The following is a 19,976-nucleotide window of genomic DNA, read 5'->3' as shown; positions in this document are numbered from 1 at the left end:
CGAGATGTCAGGATTGGATCTAATTCGGCTGGCTAGGGGTTCTATGATTAGCGCGAAAATGAGTGGGGATAATGGGCATCCCTGTCTGGTCCCATTAGAAATACTAAATGAGTCAGAGGTTATACCTCCCGCAGAGACTGATGTGGAGGGATTATGGTACAAGGCTTGGATGGCCTGAAGGAATTGCCCCTGGAAACCAAACCTATGAAGTGTTTGGGTCAGAAAAGACCAGGATACCCGGTCGAAGGCCTTTTCTGCATCTAGGGCTAGTAGTAAGGAGGGGAGCTTTAAAGTGTTTGCATGGTGAATCAGGTTTATGGTTCTTCTAGTGTTGTCCAAGGCCTGCCGCGTTGGGACAAAGCCTACTTGATCGGGGTGAATAAGGGATGGGAGGATGGGGTTGAGTCTGTTAGCGAGTATTTTGGCGAAGAGTTTCAGATCTGTGTTTAGGAGAGAGATTGGGCGGTAGTTTGAGACCGACTGGGGGTCTTTGCCAGGTTTAGGTATGACAGTTATCACGGCTCTTGTAGTGTCTGGATGGAAGTATTCACCATTTAAAATACGATTAAAGGTGGAGGTGAGGTGAGGGATGAGAATTTGTTGGAAGGTTTTATAGTAAGAAAAGGTGAATCCGTCGGGGCCTGGTGCTTTAGAGGGTTTCTGGGCTTTAAGGGCAGTCGTGATCTCGTCCGGCGAGATGGGGCAGCATAGTTTGGCGGAGGTGTTAGGGTCGATCACGGGAAGAGAACAAGAGGTCAGATATTCAGAGGGTGTTGTCGACGTGGGGGTGGATGGGGGGGGGTGTAGGGGAGTTGTATAGTTGTTTGTAGAATTCCTTGAATATGTTATTGATGTCGGTAGGGTGGTAGCACGTAGTGCCTGACGAATTTTTAAGAGATGGGATGGCCGAACGGGCTTTACGGGCTTTTAGTTGGTTGGCTAGTAGGGCGTCAGCTTTATTACTTTTCTCATAGAAGCGCTGGTTCGTCCAGCGGAGGGACTTATCGATTTTCTCCGCCAAAATTGCATTAAGGACGGATTTTGCCTCAGTAAGTTGTCTGTAGTTATCGTCAGTCGGGGAGCGTTTATGTCGGGAGTCCAGGAGGGCGACTTGATCTAAAAGAGATTGAAGTTTTTGTTTCTGATCTTTATTTCTATGGGAGGCGTAGCTAATGATGTGTCCCCGGATTACCGATTTGTGTGCTTCCCAGACTAATGGAGTACAGCCTTGGTCGGTTGCATTAAGAGAGAAGTAGTCAAGCATGGCTTCGTTTATCTTGGTTTGGAAGTGTGGGATCTTTAAAAGGGTCTCGTTGAGGCGCCAGGAAGGCTTGGGTGTCGGTGTGTCCAAGAGATTAAATGATGAGGTGAGGAAAGAGTGGTCTGACCAGGAGTTGGGGACAATGGAAGAGTCAACCAGTTGGGTAGAGGCTATAGGGCAACAAAAGATAAAGTCAATTCGTGAGTGTGAGTGATGAGGAGGAGAGAAATAAGTAAAATCTCTGGAGGTTGGGTTTACAGCGCGCCATGTGTCAATGAGGTTTGTTTCTTTAACGTGTTTTGCTAAGGCGCGGGCTAGGGGGTCCGATCGGGTGGGGGGTCGGAGGGTAGATTTATCTAGGTTTGGATCTAGAACACAGTTGAAGTCCCCACCTAAGAATAAGTAGCCCTTTTTCTTCTTGTGTAGGATGTTAAAGAATTTTTTAAAGAAGCGTTGTTGGCCTGTGTTGGGAGCGTATACGTTGGCAAAAGTAACTTCCGTGGGACCCAATCGGCCAGTCACGATAATGTACCTGCCGTCTGAGTCCTTAAACACAGAGTGCAGCGAGAAGGGTAGTCTGTTATGGATTAGGATGACAACACCGTTATGTTTGGTCATACTGGAGGAGTATAACACAGTGGAGAAGTGTCTGGAACGGAGGGTAGGGTGCCCGGGTTCTCTGAAATGTGATTCCTGAACTAAGATTACATCCGCCCTCAGGGATTGTATGGTACGGAATAAGAGAGATCGTTTTTGAGGGGTGTTTAGGCCCCTTACATTCATGGAGGTTATGGTTATCGGCATTTTCGTCTAGGGAGGGTGGAGGGGAGAGGAGAGACAGGGGGAGTATAGGGAGGGACAGAGATAGTTAAGCAAGGAGTTACCAACCGAAAGAAGAGGGGGAGAGGGGGGATCCGAAAGTGTCAGGGGATGGGAATGTGTAGGTTGTTCGAGATTGGGATGACGAGTGTTGTGGAGTGGAATCAGTTGCGCTAGGGGAGGGAGGGAGACGGGTCTGGGTACGAGTCCTCAACAAGGGGAGGAGGTACTCAGTGGTTGGGACTGGGGTGTCCAGAGGGGTGAGAGCCTTGTGAAAGGTGTCACCTCAGGAAAAGGTGAAGAAGGCGGTGTGTAAGAGAGAGATTAGGAGGGTATGTGGGTGGGGGGCCACGGCCCCTGGGTGCAGAAAGAAATAGACAGTGTAAAACATCAAAAAATTGCAACAACTAGCAATACAAACATTAGATGCTGGAAGAGACCAAAAGCGGGAGGTGGGGGGCAGAGGTGGGCCCCGGCACCAGTTGCAGCCATAGTTGGCTATGTAATTAGATGGGTTGGCATCTGGATTTTCCAACATTCAAGGGCACCGAGGTTCCACCCCAACCCGCCCCAGTCCCCGCGCCCGTCTCTCAAACAATTAGAGATAGCAAAAACAACCTAAACAATTAGCAACATAACTGGTAGTCTAAGTAAATGTCTGAGCCAACTGTAATAACAAGCTGTGGTGAACTAGTTGAGTGGAGAGTGAATGGAGGTACATTTAAATGAAACTAAAGCCCGAAAGGGCAGTCCAGAGCTGAATTGTAAGGGGGTGTCATTTTTTAGCGTGGTGGTAGGGCTCCATCTGAGGAGGGAGTGGACTCTTCCAGGTGGGAGAGGAGGTCTTTACATTCTCGCATGTCTCTAATTAGAACAGTCTTACCGTTAAGGTCCACAATGAGTTTAAAGGGGAATCCCCATCGGTAGCGGATGCCTTTCTCACGGAGGGCCACTGTGAGGTCTCGGAAGTCTCTCCTTTTGGCAAGCGTGAGAGGTGCGAGGTCTTGGTAAAATTGAAGTTTAGAGGTCTCGAAAATGATTGGTTTTTGCCCTCTGGTTGCTGAGAGGACAAGTTCCTTGTCTTTGAAGCTTAGGAAACGGATAACCACGTCCCGAGGTGGGTCACTGTCTCGGGGTTTAGGTCGAAGTGCACGGTGTGCTCTCTCCAGAGGTAGTTTCCGAGGCCCAATGTCCGGGGATAAGAAGGAGAAGAGTTTGTGGAGGTAGGGTTCCAGAGCTTCTTGCGAGATGGATTCGGGGATGTTTCGTATGCGGATATTGTTTCTACGTTCCCTGTTTTCGAGATCTTCATTTTTGGTGCGGAGGTCGGTTAATTCAGAAATGATATGATCTAGGTCTCTGCTCGTGTCATTCAAAGACTTTTGAAGGCCGTCTTGGCGGGACTCTAACTTGGTGGTCCTTGCGGCTAGTGAGGATATGTCCGATTTAATGGAGGCGACTGCCTTGTCTAGTTTGGTTTCAAGCGAGTCTTTGAGATCAGTTATGAGGGATCGAAGAGCTAGGATGTCTTCTTTGGTAGAAGGGGAGGGGGATGGAGGGCGTTTCTTATCCATGGTCTTGGTAGGAGGGGAAGGAGTATCCTCCTGGCGGTTCACTTTATTAGCTCTGGTGAAGTGTTGAGAGATGTCTGAGCCTCCTTTTTTGGGTGTTTTAGCGGCCGATCTCCGCATGTGAAGAGAGCCTAGGCGGGAATATGTGTTTAAATAGTCCTTCAGTGGGGAACCCTTGTGGAGGGTGAGGTATGAGGAGTTTGTATTGAAGAAGTTCAACAGCTGGTAGTTCCGAGGACTGGGAAGGGACGATCTGGGGCACCCAGGGGAAGTGGGGGTGATGTTTAAGTCGACATTGTGTTGTTATTTGGGTGGCTGAGTAGTAAGTTCAGAAAGGACAAAGGGGGTTGCGATTCAAGTTAAGCCGCTCCTTGGATGGGGGGTTTCTTGGCTGAGCGGTTGTTGGCTTGTAGGTGAGGAAGGGATCCGGTTCTCGTAGAGGTAGAGGGGGGTGAGTTGGGAGGGATCGGTTGTGCAGTGTAAGGAGAGGGAGCCTGACCAGCAGCGCTCCTGTTAGAAAGCAGGGATATAGCTTGTTATGTCTGAGATGAAAAGGTTGCACTGCAGAGGGGTATACAGGAGTAGGAGGCGGATTACAAGATCCTTGTCGAGTTGAAAGGGGATGTCTCTTTTAGGGCTCCTGGGCCCGTAGATGTCGAATTTGCAGGAGATCAAGGATTTTCCGTTCTTCTCACTGGGAGACTGGAGAACACCCTCCCCTGAAGGAAAGTGTATGGGAGTATGTGAACGTGGGGGTTGGGGTAGCAAGGCGGGGGGGACGCAGAGCAGAGTCCCACTTATTGCAGTATTTGGGAGCCCAATCTGGTGAGCAGGAGGCAGTAAGCTTACCTCTGTACTTTTTTCCCTTTTTGTTTATGGGGTGAGCTGTGGAGGTGTAATTTTTAGTTAGGCCACAGGGTGGTGCCCCAATTTCGTTTATCACAGAGCCCAGGAGGCTGTATCAACTCCCAGGCAGGGAGAACAACCAGGGCAGCTTCTCTTAGTTGGTGTTTTGGGCAGCAGTTAGATAGTAAAGTTTTCGGGTCTGCTCAATTGTTGGGGACTAGATTAATTAAAGTGAGTTGCTAGTGCCCACAATATTTGGTGTGATGTCTGTTAGTTAGGGGCTCCAGATATAACTTGCCCCAGTAATGGAGGGGGGTGGATGGAACACACTGAGGGGGGTGGTGTGTTATGGCAGGCTGAGTCACTTACTGTGGGTTAGAGGAGGTTAAAGGAGCCCTTGTAGAGAAGCCCCTGCAGATTAGGGCGCCAGCAGCTGCAGCGCTCGATATCCAATATGGCCGCCGCCGGGGGGGACTCTGTGTGTAGGGCGAGCCTGCCGCCCGACGGAGCAGCCACAGGAGGGTGGATGGGGTCGTTGCCGGGTCCAGGGCACCCCTCAGGAGGTCCCGCCCGCTGGAGGAGGCTGTGGGGGCGATCCGGCGCTTCCCCGCCGTTTGATTCTCGCCGGGAGCGGTGCCGCGGGTAGAGGCTGAAATCCAGGTCCCGGCTTCAGTCGCGTGAGTAGGCCGCAACCCGCAGGGACTGCCGGAGCATCCCCCGGCTCCGCGACCTAGTCACAGCTGCAAGCGGGCACACGTCTGGGCAAGCGGGTACTCCTGGATCGGTATGTAGGGGCGAGGGAGCTGTGAAATAGGGTCTCACAGAGAGGAGCCCCGGCTACCTCCTATTGAGCATTTAATGTGGTTACCCCCCTAATTTGGAGTGGGATACAGGAGTTTAGTAAGCCCTATGAAGGTTATGCTCCAGAATTAGCATAAATTTCTGAACGAAATGAACCTCTCGGGCTCCCCGATAGGCCATTTACCCTTGGATGCTCTAACCAAAGTAATACCAAACCTCAATTTAGAATTATGGAAAAAGAGGTCAATAAAAACACTGGCAAATCTTTACGACAACAGACAACTGATGTCATTCGACCAGATTAAGAATAAATTCGGAGTTCCCAATTCGGAATTGTATAAATTCCCCCAGATCAGGCACTGGCTACAATCAGACATCTTTTCCTCAAAAGAATTAATAATATTACCCATGGACCTTATCCAATATATTCATGGATTAAAAAGGAAGGGGGGATTACCTTCTGGCACAAAATATTAGTACAAGGAAAGGAAGAGTACAATACGAAATCTAGTTGGCAATTGAAATGGGAAAACAAACTGAAGTTTACGTGGGAAATCTCGCAATGGACAAATATTTAATACAGTCAATAAAATGTCTAAATCTACAGTCCATATTGAGAGATACTTTAAAGTGTTTTATCAAACGTATTACACCCCGGCCAAGATTAGCAGCTTCTTCCCAGACCAACCAGATACGTGCTGGAGGTGTGAAGAAAGAGCTAACATAAAGCACAAATTTTGGTCTTGTAGGAAGCTAAAAAGCTTTTGGTCTGAAATTGAGAGATTACTTGTAGAGAGTTTGGGTAGGGCGGTGCAATTATCACCGCAGTTGATACTACTACACATGCTCCCATTAGATTTAAATCATACCAAGAAATATCTGTTAAATCAAATAATTTGTGCAATAATAGCAACAATTGCTCAACTATGGAAACAAGAACAAGCCCCATCTGCACAGAAGGTAATAAATAAGATAGAATATAATTATAAAATGGAAACGCTTGGAAAAAAACATAATGACAGGATAATTAAGCTATGGAGAGACTAGGAAAAAATCTGAGGGATATAAGCAGAGGAGGTTGTCCGCACACGGACTCTATAAAGGGTAGTCTTTGGTATAAACATCAATAGCACTGTTCATTGTTATACGAATAGAAACAGGAAAGGAAATAGAGTAAATAATTAAGTATATAAAGCAACTTCTCTTGTCAAATATAAATGTTTTTGTTTGTCTAATATGTGTAATGTCTTTGTCTAGTGTTTGATTGTTCAATAACATGTAAAGAATGTGTATTTTCTAATGTATTTGTCCCTGATATATAAGGTGGGACAATTTGTCTTTGTCCTTTATATATTGTAAAAAACTCGCAAATAAAGAATAAAAAAAAAAAAAAAGGAGTCGATTGACTGGTACTTTATCTCTGTCTCCACTTTATCACTATGCAAACTTCAATACCTGGTAAGGATCTTACAGCACTTTAGCAAGCTCCATCAAAAGGTTATTTTATGTTTGCGCAGCAGCCGGTCATATACAGGGACTATAGCGCGGACTAGTGCCGCATTCTCCTCATATGAGAACCGCACCTTACAGTCACTTTGGTTGCTGCCACTTTCTGTCTCCTCCTCCACCTCCTCTGCAGCCATGTCCCCCTCCTCCTCCAGGGCAGTCTCACCCTCCTCCTCACCTCCATCTTCCTCCACCTCAGGCCAGTCAGCATCAGACATGTGTCCCTCCCAGAGGCGTAACTAGTACTCTGTGGGCCCCATAGCAAACTTTTGAAAGCCCCCCCCCCCCCCCCCATTGTCACTTCAATGTGGGGGTTGTAGTGGAGGAAAGGGGATGTTGAGTAAGAAAGTGAGTGTATAAAAGGTGAGAGGGGGGTTAGAGTGGGGGGGGGTAGAGCAGGAGAGGGGTGTTGTAGAGGAGTGGAGAGGGGATGTAGAGTAGAGGGTGGGTGGTAGAGAAAGAGAGGGGGTTGTAGGAGAGGAGGAGAGTAGGGGCTTGAAAATTTTGTGACAGACATTAATCCCCCCATCCCCCTCAGTCATAGTGCGTGTACCTCAGGGTGCTCTCCTTCTGTGCTGGGCCTGAGTAGGAGGGGGGTGTAGAGCAGGAGAGGAGGGTTATATAGTTGGAAAGAGGAGGGTTGTAGAAGAGGAGATGGGGTGTAGAAGAGAGGGTGGGGGGTAGAGAAAGAGAGGAGGGTTGTAGGAGAGGAGAGGGGTTGGAGGAGGGGGGTTGTAGTGGAAGGAGAGTAGGGGCTTGAAAATTTAGTGACAGACATTAATCCCCCCTCCCCCCTCAGTCATAGTGCGTGTACCTCAGGGTGCTCTCCTTCTGTGCTGGGCCTCCTACTTGGTCCGATCCCCGCAATCCGCAGCACCAGGTTTTCAATACATAGCACCTGGCCTCCTCCTCCCCATGATCCCCGGAGCATAGTCTCCTCCTCCCCACGATCCCCGGAGCGAATGTTCTCCTCCTCCCTGCGATACTAGGAGCATGGCCTCCTACCCCCACGATCCCCGGAGCATAGTCTCCTCCTCCCCACGATCCCCGAAGCATGGTCTCCTCCTCCCTGCGATACTAGGAGCATGGCCTCCTACTCCCTGCGATACTAGGTGCATGGCCTCCTACTCCCACGATCCCTGGCAGTGCTTCTGCTTCCTCCTCTCTGCGATCCCCACGGACACTGCCTTGGCTGCGTCATTTCCTGCAGTTGTATTGAGTGTGAGCATGAGAGGATACCCAGCACCAGAGAGATGCAGCCCTGTACTGCCAGTGCCGGGTCTTGCGCTCAGAGCTGCGCAAACTAACGGAGCCAAGACAGCAGCCACTGCCGCACAACTTTAGTTTTAAAAAAAAAGAACAACTTCAGGAGGGTGCAGGGGAATGCACGCTGGGCCCTCGGGCCCCCCCGAGCCGCCGGGCCCCGTAGCAGCTGCACCCCCTGCACCCTCTGTAGTTACGCCACTGGTCCCTCCTGCAGCTCCTCCCCGGACTGTGTGCTGAACAGGTCCTGTGTGAGTGGATGGGATCGGGATGCAAGAGGGTCCTCCACCTCCTCCTGCTGTGCCTGCTCCTCCGGGGTCTGGGTTGGGAAAAAATGTGATTTTAAAAAGTGCGATACGGTGCGATAAGGTGCGATTTCAAAATGTTACTAAAAATCGCATTCTATTAAATGTCACCCTAAATTTCTTATATAAGGTAAATATTACAGGTCATTGTGATGAATAAAAATGTTTGCTTGTCAATTTATACACCAAGTCTGATAAATTCCCTTGGCACTCAAAGAGATAAATGATAGGGTGATAAAGAATGATAAATGTCCAGCCTATCAGCTCCCAACTGTCATTTTCATACACAGCCTATAACATGACAGCTGATTGGCTGGACGTTTATCACTCTTTATCACCCTTGTGTTTATTTATTTTTAAGGCTTAATCCATCTGCCCCAGGATTAACAGCTACTGTATTTCTGCATGTTATACAAAGTGAATGGACATGTTTGAGGTGTACTTACTGTACTTTGCCAAGAACTTAAATCTAAAACACCAATGAATGTCTGTTGTAAAAAAATAAATTATAACACCAACTTACTTCACTAATACAAATCTCTAATAATAAATCCAATCATATTCCTAATGAGTCAGTTTAGGTACTCATATAGTAAAATAATTAAAAAATAATAAAAACACAAGGGGGGGGGGGATTTACTAAGATGAATTCGTAGAAAAAAAATAGTATTTTCATAGGAAAATACAAATTTTTCGGGGCGTATTCGTATTTTTGGAATTTACTATGCCAAAAATAAGAATTTTCGTATTCGTATTGATGGGACATTCGTATTTGTATTTACAAATACGAATGAATACACCATCGATAAAATACGACAGGAATCACCATTCAAAAGAATGGTGATTCCTGATTTACTAAGCGGCCGTTTTGAAAATACGGCCGCTAATTGCCGTAAAACAGCCACGAATGGCCGGCCAAATACCGCAGGAAAATACACTTCATTTTCCTGTCGTATTTGGCTTTAGCCTGCACGGATCAGTCAGATCCGTGTAGACTTCAGTGTTAAAAAAATAGAAAGAAAGAAATAAATACATAAAAAAACTTTGTGGGGTCCCCCCCACAGCCGTAACCAGCACCAGGCTGAAAGAGCCGGGCTGTTAATAAAAAATCCCCCGTATTTTAAAAACCAGCCCCAGGTCCAACCAGCCAGCAGGGTAATGCCACAGCCGGGTGGAGACATTTTTTTACAAGTCCCCCTGGCCAAAGCATTAATCCTACTGACCAGTCAGCCTGACCAGGGGTCCTGGGGGAGTGGGGACCCCCCATAAAGGGGTCCCCCCTCCAGGACTTACCTGACCAGGCTGAAGCCTGGTGCTGTCCCTGGTGACCCTGGGCTGTGGTCACCGGGCTGATTTCAGTGTAAAAAAATAGAATAAACTATTGTTTAATACAGACACAGTACAGCAGAGAAAAGTGTGCAGGGGTGTGATGCATCACAGCGCATACCTCCCTACATGCTCTTTTTCTTAATTTATGATTGCCATCACCTGTGTGGAAGCACCTTTCTTATCAATTAACCTGTTTAAAACAGGTGATGGCAATCATACATTAAGAGGGACCAGAAACAGAGCATTGTGTCCCTCCTGGAGAGGTCATGTTGGGGGGTATGCATCGGATGTTCGCTTGGCATAGAAAAGTGGGTGGAACATAGGCACAGTGGCTGAGATTGCACCATTATGACTACTGCCCCTGCTATACAGGGCAGAAATTAACAGAAATATGCAGCAGTGGTGTGACTATCATCAGCCGCCCTGACCGCCAACTTTACTCACAAAGTGGGCAACCAGGTAGTTGAGTGCGACTGGTATCGGGAGGCTTGCCCATTCTTCCAGGGTCCAGGAGGGCCAGATGATTTTGTGGACCCTTAAGCTGTGCCATTGGTAATTATAACTTCCATGCATTCCAAAACATGCAGAATCCTTTTTTTTTTTTAGTTCCGAGATCTAAACTTGGGGAAAAGACTCAATTCTACTTATAACCTCAAAGTTTGGGTGCACTTGGTTTTCAGTTGAACTAGGCCACTCGTCTTTATTACAAACCTGAGACAATGGGTGAAATGTAATAGGAAGAGAGATACAGAAAGTGAGAGATTTGGTAAGAAATATCCAGGTTTTTTTTTAAAGCGGCAATCATTTACACTTCAAAATAAAACTGGTTTTGCCGTGTAAATGATTGCCGCTTTAAAAATACTAGAGATTTCTTACAAAATCTCTCACTTCCTGAATCTCTCGTCCTATTAAATGTCACCCCACATCTTTAGTAAGCAATGTCTCACTGCTGTTCAGTCCACGTGAAGCACAGGGATAAACAGTGTGATGCAGCCAGGGGTAAGCTACCCCTTTAAACACACTAAGTAAATGATCCGTAATGTAATCAATTCTCTATGTCAGGATGACTATCAGGCCAAATAATGTTTCTGCATGCAAATGGCTTTAATCTACACTTTGTTTCCTGATAAACGATGAGCACTTTTATGTTAGCTCTGTGTATAATTACAATGCCTTAATTTATGTTTCAATAAAATACAAAATAAACATTTACAGCACCATGAATAAACATGGCAATAGCACTTCCACCCAGACAGCCTTTGTGAAGTATATTCTCGGATTTACAGGAGTCTTTCTCTATATTTAATGAGTCATTTCCATAATCTGTGCATTATTGTTTAACATTTCCTTTAGGAATGTTTTACAAAGTAAGAATTGAATAAAATGCAAGCAGTCAAATGAAGAAAAATGTATTAGAGGGGATTACGGAACTGTCCTATTTTTAAGGACATGTTCAGCTTTTTATGTCTCCAGAGGCACTGACACCATAATTGCTTAGATTGTACTCACTAATTATCCTATTTTCCTAACACATTATCAGACAGTATTTTACAACTGGAATTTGGCTTTAATGAGCAACAAAACAAACAAAAGGTCAAACACAAAGGGTAATCGTATGATAATATACTTGTCACTGCTAACTAGAAAATACAAAATATCTAAATTTATAACATGGTACAAACACATCGAACATGCTTAAGCATATTACCACCAATCAGATGGTCATTTTTACGTCAAGGCCCTCATACTGGTTGACTTGGTAAGCTGCGAAGCTTGCAGCTTACCAAGTCCAAGAGTGGCTGCCCCACCGAATCGCCGCTTCCCACCCAACCCTGTGTGCACCGCCATATCCACTCACAACCATGGTAGGGGATTTGTCACGAAGACACATACCCTAATATGTGCCCGCAGCAGGAGAATTCATTCGATGGTGGCCGTCCATCGAATGATTTCTCCTGCCTTCGCAAATATATGTCAGTGTAGACTAGGTGTTCCCACAATCCCATGGGAACACCTAGCGGTTTCATGGGGACGCCCGTCAAATGCTGGGAGTTTCCATGGGCGGCACCAATGGGAAAGCCGCGGCCATTCCCAGATGGGGTTTGCGCTTGTGCACAAATATGCAGACACAAACCCATCCGAGTGAACCCCAATTGGCCCCCAAGTGCAACATAAGTCAATGAATTCTAGCATCTAATTGGTTACCATTGCTCACATCCAATATCGGCATTTTTCATCATGGTATTACTGGCAAGAAGTATTATTACTGATCAAAATGATTTTGGGGATTTATTTATCAGATTTTAGTTGAGTCTTGATATTCGGAAAAACAGGGCTGCTATGAAAAATTGTGCGGCCCAGAACTAACAAAATAGGCAGGGCCCCCCTCCCCCTTGTTGAACCCCCGGCACACCTGACAAGACCTCCAGTGTCTGCAGCTAATCAACAGCTACATTGTGACAAATTATACTTGATAGGTTCCAGTCCTGGGCCCACTTTTTGTCTGGGCCTGGGACTGGAGTCCCCGCAGCACCTCCCCACTCTGATGTCTGCCCTGTCTGTGAATCACAGGGTGTACACTCACAGTGGGAAGTTTTTAAGGTGAAAAGTAAGGGTTAAAGTCTTTTGTTTGAGATAAGAAATTAAGAAAATATATTTTTTGTTTGGCCTTTCTAGCTTTGAGCACATTTCACATGCTCCTACTAGCAGTTGGTAGGGAGGCTGCTACTACCCTCATTCCTGTAGAGAAGGTAGCTGAAAGGCCCGGGCTCCTGTCATTTGCACAATGGATCTGCAGGCACAGTTGCCATGGATGCGCAAACTCCCGACTTCTATGGACTGCATCAACTGCACCCCATAGAAGCTGAATTGGGCTGCGTGATAAGGCAGGGAGTGACTTCTTATAGGAAGCCAGCTCTCTACTTGTCGCAGCCTGGAATGGCAGTCCCAGAGCTAGGGAACACCTCCCAATGGGACTGCCTTGTGTGTCTGAGAATGACAGTTAGAACTCCCAATAGGAAATCACAGCGAAGCCAGGACAGTCAGTCAAGCTAACAATGAGCAGGGTGGTGGAATTTACCTGAGGTGAGTGCAGTTCTGCAGTCCATAGGTAAAATCCGCCACTGCTCAGAGCCTATTTTGTATACATAATTTATATAGTGCTATTTAACCACTTAACTGATTTTCCAAAAATGACTCAAAACTTTTTTTCTTTTCTTTATTGAATCAGGTTAAGAACCTTTATTTAAAATATATCCAATATAATTTTATTAGAAATAAACAAACATTTTATAATGAAAAGCAATAATAAAACATTTTTTTCCAAGAGCCATGGTTATAATCATTGATAGTCGGAATGTCACGACCATCACGACGGTGCCTACTTCACTCTATAGCCCCTGATAAGAATGAAGAATGGTAAGAGGTTACTTTTTGACATTTCCCCAGTGGCTGCTAATATCTGCAGCCGCTGGGTGGGTGGTGCTTCTGGACTTCAGTGATCTGCAGCATGGGAGGCATTGGTGGAGGTACCAAGGAAGCTAATTACGATAATAACCTATTGCTGCAGCTTTCTTACATCCGATGCGACCATGCCAGGCAAGTGGTTAATGGCCTTGAATTACAGTATCCTGTGTTGACATACTGTGAGAGCCTAGAAAGTTCCGTACAAATACAGTATATATTCTACTTCTGTTAGAGTGAGCTATGCCCAGCAATGGGGACCAGCAACTCATGAGGATCTCTGGTTGAGTGTATTTGCCAGCATGCCGTGATGCCAAGATTTGTCCTGTGTCACTCACAAACTTTTATATAATGCATCAGTATTCCATAAAGGAGGCTTATTTGATTCTTTTGAATGGCTCAACCATGACTCATTTTGAAGCTTTATATTCGGGATGCCAGTTTGTTCTCAGTGGAATCCATTCCTTGAGTGTTGGTTCAGCTACATCTGAAAAAGTATCAGGTTCTCAGCGTCCCAAATTAAAGCACGTTGCAAATGGAAAACGAATGCTTATAGGTGATGCATCAGATTCTAATAATTTAAGTTCTTTGAATATTGAGGACCACCCACTTGCCACCTTTTGATGGGGGTCCATGAGGACTTTGTGTTTATCTCACTTTTGGCTTAATTTAACCTCTGGAAGGCATTTTGCTCATGTCAAGTTGGTCAAGTCCAGGAACAGAGCATTTTCTCCCTGAAGGAGAGGGTCAGGTAGGAAACCCTGCTTTACAATACAGTAAATTAAATCGACAGTTATACATTACATTTAATTTAGTGCACCAACATATATCATGGTTGCCTACCTGACCCTCTCCCTGAGGGAGAAAATGCTCTGTTCCTGGACTTCCCTGGTAATGTAGGATTGCCATCACCTGTGGTAAAACACCTGTCATCAATTACCTAGCTCACCACAGGTGATGGCAATCCTACATTACCAGGGAAGCCCAGGAACAGAGCATTTTCTCCCTGAAGGAGAGGGTCAGGTAGGCTACCATGATATATATGACTAGAATGCATATTCTGCTTTAAGGCACAGGTTCTCAAAGACACACTACATGCTTTGCAGATCTCCTCACAGAATCAAGTGAAATAATTAGCTTCACCTGGATCTTTTAAAATGTGTCAGTTAGTAACGAGTGCACCTGCATACCTTCCAACATGACCCTCTCCAGGAGGGACACAATGCTCTATATCTGGACTTACCTGGTAATGTATGATTGCCATCATCTGTGTTGAACAGGTTATTTGATAAGAAAGGTGTTTCACCACAGGTGATGGCAATCCTACATTAGGAGGGAAGTCCAGAAGCAGAGCATTCTGTCCCTACTGGAGAGGGTCATGTTGGGATATATGCACCTGTCAGTTGACTGGGAAAATGTGAACTATGTGGGGTCCTGAGGTTTGAGAACCACTGCTTTAAAGCTTAAGCATGTTGACAAACAAACAATAATTCACCTTTCTGTGAATTGAGTTACAGTATTTGCTATTTTATAGTATAGCAGAGATTATGATTTGAAATTTTAAAGACTCTTAAAATAATACAATGAAACTATGTTGTGTGATTTATTTGTGCTTTACAATACTGTACTTTAGAAGTGCCTTCCGATATCTTTTTGTACAGGAAAACAATGGGCCTTATTTTGGTTCATTCTTTCTGACAAATTCCTTCTTAGATGGGCAAAACCATGTGCACTGCAGGTGGGGCAGATGTAACATGTGCAGAGAGAATTAGATTTGGGTGGGGTTTTACTTCAAAGTGAGATCTATATTGCAGTGTAAAAATAAAGCAGTCAGTATTTTCCCTGCACAGAAACAAAATTACTCACCCAAATCTAATTCTCTCTGCACATGTTACATCTGCCCCCCCTGCTGTGCACATGGTTTTGTCCATCTAAGAAGGATTTTGTCAGAAAGAATGAACCAAAATAAGGCCCAATGTCTTTAAATTACTTTGGAACAACCAAAATCTACTTTCATGCTCTTTAGAATATGACTTAAATTAGAGCGCTTGTCTTAGACTGAGAACAAAATATGTTTTCTGACGATAACCATCTGTAGGTAAGATGGAAGCAAGATTGCTCCTGCTGAGACATTCTTGTGTGGGAGTGTTGTAGATAGTATTGATAGGGATGAACTTTGAGTTACAGTAAGATAATCATACAGATGTAGCCATGCTCATCATTGCTGTAGTCATCCATCTCTCCTTGTCGAGGCTGAGGCGCACTAAGGCGAACTAAGGCATACTGTGGCGTAAAAGGATCCAATGCATGTAGTTACACTGCTTCACCACTGGGTGACAATTGCTCCTACAGTACAGTGCTGAATAGCAGCAGATGTATAGGGCACTACAGAATACAATGACCACATACAGTATAGTACTGTACAGGTAATTAACGGCATGTTCTGTGAAATGTAACGCTTGCCTTACAAAAGAATTCCAGGTTACAGGATCCCTTTATACTGCTTTATACAGCACACTAATTCATGCTACACTATGCTGCAACATAATATGCCACCCTGCAACAAGGCACAGGGCACCTCGTGTCACGACTATGCACCATCGGAAGGATTGATGAGTGTGGTTACATCTGTACAGTATGTCAGGCAGGGTAGTAACTGACAAGTGTTGGCTTGGGGGCAGGACGAAGCAAGTGACCCTGTCCTTCTACCAGAGTGCTACAATGGAAAATTGGGTTTGTCAAAAACCCTGCAAAGGTCATCAAATGTGGGAGTGATTATATACAGCCATAGAAATATAACAACAATTGTTATATCAAATACCTATAATTATATATAGAACACCTAACATACCCATCCAATTATCATACAATGCAGTTGCATTTCTAGTCAATTCTATACAATACACAGAGCAGTCTAGTGACCTTGGTACAATACAGTGAGCATTCTTGTAATATCTCTACAATGACACGTAATCAAGATAGAAATCTACATAATAACAATATGTGTAATATAAAAATTATTCACATATATCATGCAGAGTGTATTCTATGGATAAATATACAATACAGAAAGAATGGTAATAAACAATGCAGGAGATTGAATACAGTATATAACGCCTCAGAGTGATATTGATAATATACAAATAACATGCTATTGACCGATACAAAATACAGAAAGCAACTTAATAAACAATTTACAATACAGTGACCGCTACACAATACAGAGAACACAATATTGGACTGCATACAGAAACTAATTAACCAATATTGGAAGCAATCTCATGCTTACTTACAGTGATCACCCCAAGGGGTAAGTTTGTTCTCTCTGATTTGCTCAGTAATGCCTACATGGTGAAGTAAACCAGTTTAATGAGCAAGAATACAGGGTTTGCACCGGGCAATGTGAGGCATTATGCTGGCCATACGATAGACCAACTTTCCTCCAACCATCTAACTAGTTGGTTGGATGGAATAAAAATAGGGTACTAGATGGGAGCAAATGGAATTAGAAAAAACTGTGGACAAAATGGACAAAAACTGTCAGTCTGTTTGAGTTAAAAATTTTGACTGAATTTATTTGTCCACTTTCCTTCGTTTGTGAGCAAAATGCTGATCATCATTTGCTCCCCTACAGTACCGGATTTTCAGTCCAACCAACCAACTAATTGGATGGTTGGATGAAAGTTGGTCTAGTGCACTGCACCTCCTGCACCGATGGTAGTTCCGCCTCTGGTGTTGAGCATGCGTATTCGAGGTTGCCACATGGCACCTGCTGTATATTTGGAGCTGCCGATCCTTGTGGGAACCACAAAGCGCATATACTGAATTACATAAATGTCCAATTGTATGTTTATATGTGCTATGCAGTCTCCTCCTGCATTACATGGGCAGCGCTACAGTACAGTATGTGTCTGTCTCTATCTCTATTGGTTCTAACATGGTCGCATTTAATACAACCATTATAAATGCCCACTGGGCGGCTTCTTGGAGATAATCTTACAGCAGCTGTCACTCTAAGAGGGCATTACCGGCCCCCCTGGACCCATGGCTCCTATGTGAATTGCAAACAATAATGGGGGATATTCAGATCTGATCGGTTCTCTGCTAATTTGCAGAACCCTGCAATCAAGTAATCGTCACCCAGCCAGAGTAAAACACCGCCTGTGCAAGTCTGCGAATGGCTTGCAAAAAATGATGCCGATCAGCGATAACAGCAAATCCATTCGCAAGCCGCTCATCATCAAATTATTTTTCCAGTGCGCACAGTCTGTGCGTAGCCCAGGACTTACTCGGCTGCTGCGATAGGAACAGGCTGATCAGGGTCGGAGCTGTTGTCACAAGACATCCCTTCATAGGCATGGGCACGCCTACAATTTCCCTGCCACTCCCAGAAGACAGCCAGTTGCCACCCACAATCTCTGACTTTCTGTCAATCAACTTGCATATGGACAGCGATTAAAAAATTTGCAGGATTTCATTGCAGGTACTCCTCTTGCACGCGTACTCCAAACTGTACGTATGTGTAGTCTATTGTTCATCGATTGGCCTGCGTATTCGCCGCAATGCAATCTGGTCTGAATAACTGTCAGTATTGGAGGAGATACTGTAGTTGGGCCTTTTATACTGTACTTCAAAAAGAGTTTCTAAGTTCAGAAATAACTTACAGTACTGTATATTGGTCTTTTCTGTCCTTCATCAAGAATTTACACAATTAACATTGTGCTTAATTGTGCGACTTCTGTAATGATATTCTTAATTATTGTCGTTTTCTGTAATTAATTGCCGAAACACATTGCTCTGCATTAATCTGCCATTCATTGCTGGTCTGAAACTCCAATATCCAGTAACTTTTTCGAGTCAAAACAACCTATATTGATTGTGTTTAATGATTTTTAAGACCTCTTGTTACAGCTGCACTGAAATAGCCTGATTCACAATAACAAGAAGTACAGCCTGTTGCTCATGAAAGGAATGTTCAATATTCCTATACAAAATACTCACAGAATTAATTCAAATTGTGTTGTGTTAAGCAAAATCCTTTATGATTATTTTTTTAAATAATATAATAGCTTGCAGGCTGTGATGTTAAAAGCTCATTAACTTTGAAGTAAGAAGTAAAAAAGAATTCTGCCATGAAACTTGCGAAACATCTATTTGCTTTGAAATGCACTATTATGCAGCAATCCCATTTCAAAAAATGATGTGTATTGTTTGTTATATGCTGTAAGAAGTTTGTTGGTATTTATTATTTTTCCTTGATTTTTTTATTTATTTTTTGTCTTTGGGCAGCTGTTGTTTATTATTTATATTTTTTATATAATGTAGTGGACTAAGCAACCACAGTCACGTAGCACAGGATGTAGTGAGCAGAGAGGCATTGAAACAACTGTTTGAGATCTGTTTTTACTGTCACATATGCTACGCTCCCTATCTATTCTCTGAGTATCCCTATGGTATCGCACAATGGCTGCTGGTATTCAGATGGCAGAACCATGTTTACTGTGCACAAGATTGCAGTTATAAGCTGTGACACACCCCTGAAAATGTCAAGCTATGCTGCCCTGTGTATGAGACACCGTTCCTATGTTTCCTTCCACTATCGCTGGCTAGTTTAAAACAAATTTTTTTATTTTTTATTTCTTAATATTCTGTAACTACAGGAACAGCGCCATGACTTCTTACAAAAAAAAATCCTATTATAAAGGGAATCCCCTTGGTATTATTTAAAATTCTTGATTGTGGTATTCATTTGAGTAAGCTGAACCAATGCTGTAAATTCACACACATACAACAGAGGTATAGGGAGGGTGAACAGATCAAAGAGGTACTAAATCTGCTTAGCATCAACTGACTCCAAAAACTCCTTCTTTAACAATTCTATAGAACAATAGAAAACAACAACTAACATTCTCAGTCTTAAAGGGTAAACAGCTCCACCTCAATTCAACACCTTCAGACCTACTGAGATGTCTATAAACGCCGCACGCTGGGCTTGTGTACGGCTACCCCCCTTCATCAAAAGTATAGGCGCATTTGCATGCGAATGAATATGTACGCACATGCATTCGCATGTGAGTGTACGGGTGAACAATCGTCCATCGAACGATTGTGCAATCCGTTTGCAAATACAAGTCAGCCTAGACTGACAGTTCTTTGTGAGTGCTTGGATGCAGACAGGGCGGGCGGATAATGCCCGCAGCTGCCCGGCCCAAGCATGCCTGTCTGCATTCACATGGGGCTGCCCAGCATTCTTTTGGGCACACCCATCATTTTTGCTCCAGCTCCCTGCCCGCACCTTGTCCACGCTGCTGTGTTTTTGGTGATACGCATGTGCAGATCCACAACATCGGACCCCGCTACGAATTCAGGTCTCTTTACGAGCCAACCTGAATCAGGACCTTTGCTGTTATTTACATAATGTGATCAAATATTTAACAAAAAATCAACAGTACTTGTTTCCTAGCACGGCGCCCACGATTTTAATCTTATTACATCGTTTTGATCGCATCGATCGCATCGCATGCGACCAGATCGCATGCAATGCGATCAAAACAATGATTTAATTGTACATGCACCCTGAAGGGTGATTAGTATGTTATATGCAGCCCCATTGTTAACGCCACCGCCACTATTAACGCCAACCTGAAGCGTGGCGAGCGCAGCGAGCCCGCGAGCGGCATCGGTACTCGTCCTCCGACCTTTTCATACCCCCACTATCCACGTCGGCGCGGAGTTGATCTTATATAGTGTGGCGAGCGCAGCGAGCCACCGAGCCCGAAGCATGGCGAGCACAGCAAGCCCCGTGAGGGGACG

The sequence above is a fragment of the Crinia signifera genome, chromosome 8, assembly GCF_055691185.1.
Source record: "Crinia signifera chromosome 8, ASM5569118v1, whole genome shotgun sequence".
NCBI classification, from domain to species: Eukaryota; Metazoa; Chordata; class Amphibia; order Anura; family Myobatrachidae; genus Crinia; species Crinia signifera.
Note: the sequence above shows the minus strand (reverse complement) of the source record.